Source organism: Lissotriton helveticus, chromosome 6, assembly GCF_964261635.1.
Source record: "Lissotriton helveticus chromosome 6, aLisHel1.1, whole genome shotgun sequence".
Classification (NCBI taxonomy): Eukaryota; Metazoa; Chordata; class Amphibia; order Caudata; family Salamandridae; genus Lissotriton; species Lissotriton helveticus.
In genome coordinates, this window is record NC_136067.1 from 274,548,567 (window position 1) to 274,561,855 (window position 13,289).

Genomic DNA, 13,289 nt, shown 5'->3' on the forward strand with positions numbered 1-13,289 from the left:
AATAAAATTTTCTTTTGAACTTAAAAAGAAGAAATTAAAGTAAACTCTCCTTTTCTACTTACTGGGATGGTGTGCATTGTCACAAATTAACTTAGACAAGTGGGTACAAATCCAATGTGTATGGCTTCTTATAAATTAAAATCTATCACTGTAAGTGTATGTGCTTCAGTGTGATTGAGTCAGAAGAAACATGTATCTTCTGTCACAATGTGGGTCATAACACTGGAACTGTCACAATTCGATCTCCGTTCAGCAACTGCGTTCTGACTTACATCACCTATACGATTGAGACAAAAATTTGAAATGAAATACACATTTCAAAATGCATAGAGGGAATCAGCGATCAAAAAATGTCAATTTTCTAATGATTAAATATGATTGAACATGATCAATGAAAGGCTAATTCAATAAATAGATGTGGAATAGAGTACCTGTGAATGGGGGATCCAAATACTCTGGGCGGTAACCATAAATTATTCTAAAAAACATTATATTCCAATTAGGTGTTGCAATTTTAAAGTAACAGCAGTGAAATATAAGAAACTACTCAAATGAAAATTGTGTGCAATGAAAAGAAAATAATAAAATTGAATGCAAGAATGACTCCAAGATTAGGCGGATGGATAAGTGACGGAGTTTGTTACATGAATGAGTAAGTGGCTAAATCCAAGGGTGAAATGGTCAGTGTAGGGAAGGGTGGATGTGAGTACACTGACTAATGAATGAGTAAGTAAAGTGATGGGTGAATGGGTAAGATTGATTGAGTGCATGGATTTATAGATGAAATGTTAAGTCTATTCAAGGAACCACATCAATGTGTGCACTAATTCTTCAGTTTCTGCATCCTCCTCCTATTCCTGCTTCCTCCACCATTAGCCCACACACTCATACATCCATACACCATTCCATTTATACATAGTCTCAATCATCCAGCTACTTATTGACCTATGTTAATTCATTCATGTAGCCAACCATTTACTGAGGTGCTTTTCTTTCTAGTGATCATTCACCAACACTCATGCATTAGCCACCCACCTGTGTTGTCATGTTTGCCTGGATGTGTGTAATCAGTGACAGTATGTGCGCTATCTCTTTGGCCCACTGTGCTTTACTTGTTTTTAAATGGATGTCTGTTGGTGTGTTTTCTGGTCATGGTGCTTGTGTATGCATATTTTCTGGTACTACTGGTCAGTAATCTTATAGAACCAAAGTACAAGAGATTTAGTCCTATTGAGGATGGACTAACTAGCCAAGTGAATGTCCTCCACTGGCTTCTAGTACAGGAAACGATCTATTTCAAGGAACAATGCATCATACACAAGAATCTTCAGGAAAACAGTCTGTCTGTAAAATCTTGCCTCCCACTTATCTAAAAATGAGGAAGCTGAGATCCAAAAGGGCTTCCCATCTTTAAAAAAAAACCAAGCCCAAATGATTAAAACATGGAGCTAAGTTCCTCAAAGTCTCAGAGAACAAACAAGATCCTTCCATAACAGAACAACCATAAATTTGAAGAAAGATTTAAGGAACTCGGGGCCTGATTCACAGAATGAACTTAAGACTAAATCCTAAACTTACTACTATTTGGTATTCACAGACTGCACTTACTACTTTCGGGATTCACAGAGTGAACTTACTACTTTCGGGATTCACAGAATAAACTTACTACTTTCGGTATTCACAGAATTGATTTAGGACTACTAACTCTAAGGCCGAACTCGGGCCGGAAATTACGGCCGGGAGGCGGAGCTTCCGGCCCGGAGGCGGAGCTTCCGGCGGAGCTTCCGGCCCCGAGGCAGAGCTTCCGGCCCGGAGTCAGAGCTTGCGGCTCAGAGGTGGAGATTTCAGCCATGGCTAAAATCCCCACCTCCAAGCCGGAAGCTCCGCCTCCAAGCTGGAAGCTCCACCTCCGACCCAGAAGCTCCACCTCTGGGCCGGGAGCTCCGCCCCCAAGCCAGAAGCTCCGCCTCCAGGCCGGAATTTCCGGCCCGAGTTCGGACTTAGAGTTAGTAGTCTTAAATCAATTCTGTGAATACCGAAAGTAGTAAGTTTATTCTGTGAATCCCGAAAGTAGTAAGTTGACTCTGTGAATCCCGAAAGTAGTAAGTGCATTCTGTGAATACCAAATAGTAGTAAGTTTAGGATTTAGTCTTAAGTTCATTCGGTAAATCGGGCCCTCTATTTCCAAGGCTGCTTTTTTCACACAGACTATCTGCACAGGACCACCCTATCATTTTCCAGGGATAGGCCCCAACTACCAATAATCATCTTCCAGTATTTCATATCTTGATATCTTTTAAGACTAGACGGTGAAGCTAAATGAGCAACCATATCCATCTCACCCACCTAGCCTCTCGAAGTGACTGAAATGGACATGCTTGGTGCTATGTACAACGTCAATCTTTATGAAATTGCACTGTTTTAACCAGGTGTAATGAATTGTGATGTTATATGTTTACTGTCCATCTGGACGGATTTCATAATTGTGTGTTTTTAACCTCTAAATGTACATACTAGAATTATAATTTTCTATGCCTAATGTGGTGTCTAAGAAGATTTATACAGAATAGATATTGACTTCAATAAATGTGTTCCTTTTTGCAATAGTAGAAATATTTTTGGTTTACTTACCTTTATATTTTGGTGACATGGGGTGTATGGTTATTGAGTGAACCAAAGAGGAATTTTTGAACTTGGTTTTTGTTTGCATACACAATACTAGATGTAAATCACTTGGCTTAGCCAGTGATTATTTTTTCATATGTTGAACTAAAAAAAATACATGCTATATATTCTTTGCTCTCCCCTACCCTATAAGGTTTGGGTATCTTCAGAGAAAAAACAGAACTGCCAGAAAAGACACCGTAGTAATTGTCATTGTGTGGCCTGATTAGTCATAGACAGTATTATGCAGTGTGATTGAACCTTCTATGAAGAGGTAAAGCTTTGGCAACTCCTGGAAACCAGGAATTTTGCTATGAAGTACCACGAATCCAGAAACTTGCCTGGAAAGATAGGATAATGGCACACGCTTTCACTTCAGACATCTCCCTTGATGCAGAGCCCACAGTCTGAAATATGGCGGAAGGATGGATTCCTAATCCCAGGGACACATTTTTATTTTGAATTAAGTGTCCGTGAGACTGAAAAACAAAGCTCACACAGTGAACCCCTCCACCTACCTTAACTAATGTGTGGAAGATCCATTAAATAATTGAGGTATGTAATGATCAGCTTGCCATACTCCCAATTTAGGTCTTGTAAATTCGATGCTGCGCCAGAGCTTGATGAGCTCCTGTCTGAGGGTCACGCCAAGGAACATACTAAGCAAAGAGGACCAAAGGATGCTAACAAGGAACCCTTAAAACACGCAGGAATAAAAACAAGAAGTTTGCCTCTCACTGTGTCCACTCTTTCAACTACTGCACCAATGGAATATATGTATTCCAGTGAAGAGGTAAAACTTGATATCACATGACTGACAACGGCTGATGCATATAGGCTGATCAATGTGTGGATGACACCTGCAACAACCAGTAGGTGATGGTCCCTGGATTTTTTTTCTACTCTGTATAGACAATGTAAGCAATTGGAAGATCGCTAAAGTTGCCTCCAACGTGACCTCAATATCTTAGCTGTTCACCCACATCCTGGTATTAGATTTGCACAGTAAGAGACCTTTTTCAAATGAGTCAGACCATTGGGTGATGAAGAATGTCTGGTGATGGCGCAATTCTTTTCATTTTTCTGTGACCGGAATCCCCTCTTGAAGTTGTTTGAGGGATTCTTTGCTCTCAGAGAGGCACAGTGCCCTGCCTCATTGATATGAAAGGGATGGGAATCGGCTTGCAACTCAGTGACAGCAGCTGCAAATGCTGGGATTGAAGCCTGCTTGGGATAGCAGACCATCACCACATCATTTGCAATGTACAGGCATTTCAGCCCCTGCACTTCAGCTCAACAGGTTCACAAGACTCTGTACCCTGTGAATGGAATGAATACACTTCCTTTGCAACTGCCAAGACTCATATGCATTAATCATTTGTCGCAAGCCACTACAAGGCGAAGATGATACACATGTTTTAAGTGCCATAGTGAAAAAAGAACAAAGCCTTTCTGCCCTTGGAATTTGTGTAATTGAAGGATTGTTTACAAAATGCGTTTGTGGGGAATTCCAGAGATGCAGACATAGCAGGGTCCTCAGATGTGTAGGGTTACAGTTGGAAGATATACTATTGGACATTAAATAGATCTTTCTTTTTAAAGTTTGTATGAAGCCTTGTTTTATTTTTGCTTTTGGTAGGGGCTAATGTTTCATGCTTGTAAGTGTGATTTTATGGATACATATCCAAAGTATGTTTTTGCTATTGTGGTGCCAAAAAGATGAACATACAGAAGCGTTAGGGTGGTGTGGAGTGGAAAAACGATGGATTTGGATTTGTTGTGTTTGCAGTTACCGCTCTAAGTGTACTGGGGATGCTCAGACGTGAGTCCCAGGCACTCCACACCACTGGAATCAAGCTAGCCGGGCTGAAGAGAGGTGTTACCTCGAAACCGGGCCGGTCCTCGGATGCTTGTTTCCGTTCTGGGAAGGACATGGCTTTTGTAGTTCGGACTGGACTGTTCCCATGGGGCACAGGGTCAGCGCTGATTTGCATATCGCCATTGTCTAACCCAGGGTGGTGTGGAGTGGAAAAACGATGGATTTGGGCCCAGATCTTTGGACTGGGGTGAATGTGTGACATTGATCCACATTCTGTCCATCATTGTTGTGTTTGCAGTTACCGCTCTAAGTGTACTGGGGATGCTCAGACGTGAGTCCCAGGCACTCCACACCACTGGAATCAAGCTAGCCGGGCTGAAGAGAGGTGTTACCTCGAAACCGGGCCGGTCCTCGGATGCTTGTTTCCGTTCTGGGAAGGACATGGCTTTTGTAGTTCGGACTGGACTGTTCCCATGGGGCACAGGGTCAGCGCTGATTTGCATATCGCCATTGTCTAACCCAGGGTGGTGTGGAGTGGAAAAACGATGGATTTGGGCCCAGATCTTTGGACTGGGGTGAATGTGTGACATTGATCCACATTCTGTCCATCATTGTTGTGTTTGCAGTTACCGCTCTAAGTGTACTGGGGATGCTCAGACATGAGTCCCAGGCACTCCACACCACTGGAATCAAGCTAGCCGGGCTGAAGAGAGGTGTTACCTCGAAACCGGGCCGGTCCTCGGATGCTTGTTTCCGTTCTGGGAAGGACATGGCTTTTGTAGTTCAGACTGGACTGTTCCCATGGGGCACAGGGTCAGCGCTGATTTGCATATCGCCTTTGTCTAACCCAGGGTGGTGTGGAGTGGAAAAACGATGGATTTGGGCCCAGATCTTTGGACTGGGGTGAATGTGTGACATTGATCCACATTCTGTCCATCATTGTTGTGTTTGCAGTTACCGCTCTAAGTGTACTGGGGATGCTCAGACGTGAGTCCCAGGCACTCCACACCACTGGAATCAAGCTAGCCGGGCTGAAGAGAGGTGTCATCTCGAAACCGGGCCGGTCCTCGGATGCTTGTTTCCGTTCTGGGAAGGACATGGCTTTTGTAGTTCGGACTGGACTGTTCCCATGGGGCACAGGGTCAGCGCTGATTTGCATATCGCCATTGTCTAACCCAGGGTGGTGTGGAGTGGTAAAACGATGGATTTGGGCCCAGATCTTTGGACTGGGGTGAATGTGTGACATTGATCCACATTCTGTCCATCATTGTTGTGTTTGCAGTTACCGCTCTAAGTGTACTGGGGATGCTCAGACGTGAGTCCCAGGTACTCCACACCACTGGAATCAAGCTAGCCGGGCTGAAGAGAGGTGTTACCTCGAAACCGGGCCGGTCCTCGGATGCTTGTTTCCGTTCTGGGAAGGACATGGCTTTTGTAGTTCGGACTGGACTGTTCCCATGGGGCACAGGGTCAGCGCTGATTTGCATATCGCCATTGTCTAACCCAGGGTGGTGTGGAGTGGAAAAACAATGGATTTGGGCCCAGATCTTTGGACTGGGGTGAATGTGTGACATTGATCCACATTCTGTCCATCATTGTTGTGTTTGCAGTTACTTCAAAATTCAGCAGCACAGACTGTAGCAAACCCCTCCAGGAGGACAGATTTAACATCAGTTTTGGGACGATTACCCTGGCTTCCATGACTGCTCAGGGTAAAACCCAATGTATGGGTACTAGTTGTGAGAAGTTGGCCTGGCATATGATGTCCATTATTCTAGTGGGCACCTTGCACCAGTCCATACGACTCTTATTGATGGTAGGTTAAAGACAACCTTATAGAAAGCTATCCTAGTGGTAGCTGTGGAGAGCAGCCTTCATGCTAAGTCTTGAAGGAGTGGAAAGCAGCTTGTTTTACCAGTCTATAATCTCTTGAATGATGAAATGAAAGTACACCACACCAGGTATATATATAAACTATATGTATTTATTCTGAAACACACCCCTCTGGTCTCTTTATGAGGCTAGAGTCAAAAGTATAATACAAGAACTTAAATAGCACACAATAAATAGAACAGTATATGTTTTGCCCTTGGGGCCTTACAAACTAGATACTAGTGGTATAAGAACCACGTGAGGGATAGAAGTTAGGCCTAGGGCCTGTAGAATTGCTGGGGCAACCAGGAACCACCCAAGGTAGGGATGCAGGAGACCCACTGGGGACGCGTGCAGTGTCTAAACACAGCTGCGAATCACCATTGACTTCTATGTAGGAAATTTAAGTTACAGTTTTAAAGTTTTAGGACACTTAGGAGTGGACTGCGCAGAAACCCCTTTAGAATGAGACACTTCGAGAGTCAAGACCCACAGGAGCACCAAAGTACTCATGTTACCTCACCCAGGGAAGTCGGCTGCAGAGGTGTTTTTCGTGTCCGGTTTCGTCGTCGATTCCAATGGCGCCTGAGTGGTACTAAACCTGGCAATATTTGGCAGCCACCGGCAACCGCAGAACACGTCCTAATCCCTGCTGATGAGGGGTAAATACCCCGAAACACGTGTCCAGGGATGGCGAAGATAGCGAAGATAGCAGAGAATCGAAAGAAGATGCATCGCGGTACACAAACTACAGTTACCACAGTCCTTAGGGGCAATCCCACTGGTGTGTGAGTAGTGTGCGACCCCACCCCCATTTGTAATGTTAAAGCTCCCTCGAGCAGTTAGCTGACGAGCCTGGGACCCCGCACCTGCGCGCCTGAGTGGTACTAAACCTGGCAATATTTGGCAGCCACCGGCAAACCCAGAACATGGCCTAATCCCTGCTGATGAGGGGTAAATACCCCGAAACAAGTGTCCAGGGATGGCGAAGATAGCGAAGCTAACACATAATCGAAAGAAGATGCATCGCGGAACACGAACTACAGTTACCACAGTCCTTAGGGGCGATTCCGCTGGTGTGTGAGTAGTGTGCGACCCCACCCCCATTTGTAATCTTAAAGCTCCCTCGAGCAGTTGGCTGACGAGCCTGGGACCCCGCACCTGCGCGCCTGAGTGGGACTAAACCTGGCAATATTTGGCAGCCACCGGCAACCCCAGAACATGGCCTAATCCCTGCTGATGAGGGGTAAATACCCCGAAACACGTGTACAGGGATGGCGAAGATAGCAAAGATAGCAGAGAATTGAAAGAATATGCATCGCGGAACACAAACTACAGTTACCACAGTACTTAGGGGCGATCCCGCTGGTGTGTGAGTAGTGTGCGACCCCACCCCCATTTGTAATGTTAAAGCTCCCTCGAGCAGTTGGATGACGAGCCTGGGACCCTGCACCTGCGCGCCTGAGCCGTACTAAACCTGGCAATATATGGCAGCCACCGGCAACCCCAGAATACGGCCTAATCCCTGCTGATGAGGGGTAAATACCCCGAAACACGTATCCAGGGATGGTGAAGATAGCAGAGAATCGAAAGAAGATGCATCGCGGAACACGAACTACAGTTACCACAGTCCTTAGGGGCGATCCAGCTGGTGTGTGAGTAGTGTGCGACCCCACCCCCATTTGTAATGTTAAAGCTCCCTCGAGCAGTTGGCTGACGAGCCTGGGACCCCGCACCTGCGCGCCTGAGTGGTACTAAACCTGGCAATATTTGGCAGCCACCGGCAACCCCAGAACACGGCCTAATACCTGCTGATGAGGGGTAAATACCGCGAAACACGTGTCCAGGGATGGCGAAGATAGCGAAGATAGCAGAGAATCGAAAGAAGATGCATCGCGGAACACGAACTACAGTTACCACAGTCCTTAGGGGCGATCCCGCTGGTGTGTGAGTAGTGTGCGACCCCACCCCCATTTGTAATGTTAAAGCTCCCTCGAGCAGTTGGCTGACGAGCCTGGGACCCCGCACCTGCGCGCCTGAGTGGTACTAAACCTGGCAATATTTGGCAGCCACCGGCAACCCCAGAACATGGCCTAATCCCTGCTGATGAGGGGTAAATACCCCGACACACATGTCCAGGGATGGTGAAGATAGCAGAGAATCGAAAGAAGATGCATCGCGGAACAGGAACTACAGTTACCACAGTCCTTAGGGGCGATCCCGCTGGTGTGTGAGTAGTGTGCGACCCTACCCCCATTTGTAATGTTAAAGCTCCCTCGAGCAGTTGGCTGACGAGCCTGGGACCCCGCACCTGCGCGCCTGAGTGGTACTAAACCTGGAAATATTTGGCAGCCACCGGCAACCCAAGAACACGGCCTAATCCCTGCTGATGAGGGGTAAATACCCCGAAACACGTGTCCAGGGATGGCGAAGATAGCGAAGATAGCAGAGAATCGAAAGAAGATGCATCGCGGAACACGAACTACAGTTACCACAGTCCTTAGGGGCGATCCCGCTGGTGTGTGAGTAGTGTGCGACCCCACCCCCATTTGTAATGTTAAAGCTCCCTCGAGCAGTTGGCTGATGAGCCTGGGACCCCGCACCTGCGCGCCTGAGTGGTACTAAACCTGGCAATATTTGGCAGCCACCGGCAACCCCAGGACATGGCCTAATCTCTGCTGATGAGGGGTAAATACCCCGAAACACGTGTCCAGGGATGGCGAAGATAGCGAAGATAACAGAGAATCGAAAGAAGATATATTGCGGAACACGAACTACAGTTACCACAGTCCTTAGGGGCGATCTCGATGGTGTGTGAGTAGTGCGCGACCCCACCCCCATTTGTAATGTTAAAGCTCCCTCGAGCAGTTGGCTGACGAGCCTGGGACCCCGCACCTGCGCGCCTGAGTGGTACTAAACCTGGCAATATGTGGCAGCCACCGGCAACCCCAGAACACGGCCTAATCCCTGCTGATGAGGGGTAAATACCGCGAAACACGTGTCCAGGGAAGGCGAAGATAGCAAAGATAGCAGAGAATCGAAAGAAGATGCATTGCGGAACACAAACTACAGTTACCACAGTCCTTAGGGGCGATCCCGCTGGTGTGTGAGTAGTGTGCGACCCCACCCCCATTTGTAATGTTAAAGCTCCCTCGAGCAGTTGGCTGACGATCCTGGGACCCCGCACCTGCGCGCCTGAGTGGTACGATACCTGGCAATATTTGGCAGCCACCGGCAACCTCCGAACACAGCCTAATCCCTGCTGATGAGGGGTAAATACCCCGAAACACGTGTCCAGGGATGGCGAAGATAGCAAAGATAGCAGAGAATCGAAAGAAGATGCATCGCGGAACACAAACTACAGTTACCACAGTCCTTAGGGGCGATCCCGCTGGTGTGTGAGTAGTGTGCGACCCCACCCCCATTTGTAATGTTAAAGCTCCCCCGAGCAGTTGGCTGACGAGCCTGGGACCCTGCACCTGCGCGCCTGAGTGGTACTAAACCTGGCAATATTTGGCAGCCACTGGCAACCCCAGAACATGGCCTAATCCCTGCTGATGAGGGGTAAATACCCCGAAACACGTGTCCAGGGATGGGGAAGATAGCAGAGAATCGAAAGAAGATGCATCGCGGAACATGAACTACAGTTACCACAGTCCTTAGGGGCGATCCCGCTGGTGTGTGAGTAGTTTGCGACCCCACCCCCATTTGTAATGTTAAAGCTCCCTCGAGCAGTTGGCTGACGAGCCTGGGACCCCGCACCTGCGCGCCTGAGTGGTACTAAACCTGGCAATATTTGGCAGCCACCGGCAACCCCAGAACATGGCCTAATCCCTGCTGATGAGGGGAAAATACCCCGAAAAATGTGTCCAGGGATGTCGAAGATAGCGAAGATAGCAGAGAATCGAAAGAAGATGCATCGCGGAACACGAACTACAGTTACCACAGTCCTTAGGGGCAATCCCGCTGGTGTGTGAGTAGTGTGCGACCCCACCCCCATTTGTAATGTTAAAGCTCCCTCGAGCAGTTGGCTGACGAGCCTGGGACCCCGCACCTGGGCGCCTGAGTGGTACTAAACCTGGCAATATTTGGCAGCCACCGGCAACCCCAGAACACGGCCTAATCCCTGCTGATGAGGGGTAAATACCCCGAAACACTTGTCCAGGGATGGCGAAGATAGCAAAGATAGCAGATTATCGAAAGAAGATGCATCGCGGAACACGAACTACAGTTACCACAGTCCTTAGGGGCGATCCCGCTGGTATGTGAGTAGTGTGCGACCCCACCCCCATTTGTAATGTTAAAGCTCCCTCGAGCAGTTGGCTGATGAGCCTTGGACCCCGCACCTGCGCGCCTGAGTGGTACTAAACCTGGTAATATTTGGCAGCCTCAGGCAACCCCAGAACACGGCCTAATCCCTGCTGATGAGGGGTAAATACCCCGAAACACTTGTCCAGGGATGGCAAAGATAGCAAAGATAGCAGATTATCGAAAGAAGATGCATCGCGGAACACAAACTACAGTTACCACAGTCCTTAGGGGCGATCCCACTGGTATGTGAGTAGTGTGCGACCCCACCCCCATTTGTAATGTTAAAGCTCCCTCGAGCAGTTGGCTGATGAGCCTTGGACCCCGCACCTGCGCGCCTGAGTGGTACTAAACCTGGTAATATTTGGCAGCCTCAGGCAACCCCAGAACACGGCCTAATCCCTGCTGATGAGGGGTAAATACCCCGAAACACGTGTCCAGGGATAACGAAGATAACGAAGATAGCAGAGAATCGAAAGAAGATGCATCACGGAACACGAACTACAGTTACCACAGTCCTTAGGGGCGATCCCGCTGGTGTGTCAGTAGTGTGCGACCCCACCCCCATTTGTAATGTTAAAGCTCCCTCGAGCAGTTGGCTGACGAGCCTGGGACCACACACCTGCGCGCCTGAGTGGTACTAAACCTGGCAATATTTGGCAGCCACCGGCAACCCCAGAACATGGCCTAATCCCTGCTGATGAGGGGTAAATACTCCGAAACACGTGTCCAGGGATGGCGAAGATAGCAGAGAATTGAAAGAATATGCATCGCGGAACACGAACTACAGTTACCACAGTCCTTAGGGGCGATCCCACTGGTGTGTGAGTAGTGTGCGACCCCACCCCCATTTGTAATGTTAAAGCTTCCTCGAGCAGTTGGCTGACGAGCCTGGGACCCTGCACCTGCGCGCCTGAGTGGTACTAAACCTGGCAATATTTGGCAGCCACCGGCAACCCCAGAACATGGCCTATGCCCTGCTGATGAGGGGTAAATACCCCGAAACACATGTCCAGGGATGGCGAAGATAGCAGAGAATCGAAAGAAGATGCATCGCGGAACAGGAACTACAGTTACCACAGTCCTTAGGGGCGATCCCGCTGGTGTGTGATAGTGTGCGACCCTACCCCCATTTGTAATGTTAAAGCTCCCTCGAGCAGTTGGCTGACGAGCCTGGGACCCCGCACCTGCGCGCCTGGTGGTACTAAACCTGGCAATATTTGGCAGCCACCGGCAACCCCAGAACACGGCCTAATCCCTGCTGATGAGGGGTAAATACCCCGAAACACGTGTCCAGGGATGGCGAAGATAGCGAAGATAGCAGAGAATCAAAAGAAGATGAATCGCGGAACATGAACTACAGTTACCACAGTCCTTAGGGGCGATCCCGCTGGTGTGTGAGTAGTGTGCGACCCCACCCCCATTTGTAATGTTAAAGCTCCCTCGAGCAGTTGGCTGACGAGCCTGGGACCCCGCGCCTGAGTGGTACTAAACCTGGCAATATTTGGCAGCCACCGGCATCCCCAGAACATGGCCTAATCCCTGCTGAATAGGGGTAAATACCCCGAAACTCGTGTCCAGGGATGGCGAAGATAGCGAACATAGCAGAGAATCGAAAGAAGATGCATCGCGGAACACGAACTACAGTTACCACAGTCCTTAGGGGCGATCCCGCTGGTGTGTGAGTAGTGGGCGACCCCACCCCCATTTGTAATGTTAAAGCTCCCTCGAGCAGTTGGTTGACGAGCCTGGGACCCCGCACCTGCGTGCCTGAGTGGTGCAAAACTGGCAATATTTGGCAGCCACCGGCAACCCCAGAACACGGCCTAATCCCTGCTGATGAGGGGTAAATACCCCAAAACACGTGTCCAGGGATGGCGAAGATAGCGAAGATAGCAAAGAATCGAAAGAAGATGCATCGCGGAACACGAACTATAGCTACCACAGTCCTTAGGGGCGATCCCGCTGGTGTGTGAGTAGTGTGCGACCCCTCCCCCATATGTAATGTTAAAGCTCCCTCGAGCAGTTGGCTGACGAGCCTGGGACCCCGCACCAGCGCGCCTGAGTGGTACTAAACCTGGCAATATTTGGCAGCCACCGACAACCCCCGAACACGGCCTAATCCCTGCTGATGAGGGGTAAATACCCCGAAACACGTGTCCAGGGATTGCGAAGATAGCGAAGATAGCAGAGAATCGAAAGAAGATGTATCGTGGAACACGAACTACAGTTACCACAGTCCTTAGGGGCGATCCCGCTGGTATGTGAGTAGTGTGCGACTCCACCCCCATTTGTAATGTTAAAGCTCCCTCGAGCAGTTGGATGACGAGCCTGGGACCCCGCACCTGCGCGCCTGAGTTGTACTAAACCGGCAATATTTGGCAGCCACTGGCAACCCCAGAACACGGCCTAATCCCTGCTGATATGGGGTAAATACCCCGAAACACGTGTCCAGGGATGGTGAAGATAGCGAAGATAGCAGAGAATCGAAAGAAGATGCATCGCAGAACACGAACTACAGTTACCACAGTCCTTAGGGGCGATCCCGCTGGTGTGTGAGTAGTGTGCGACCCCACCCCCATTTGTAATGTTAAAGCTCCCTCGAGCAGTTGGCTGACGATCCTGG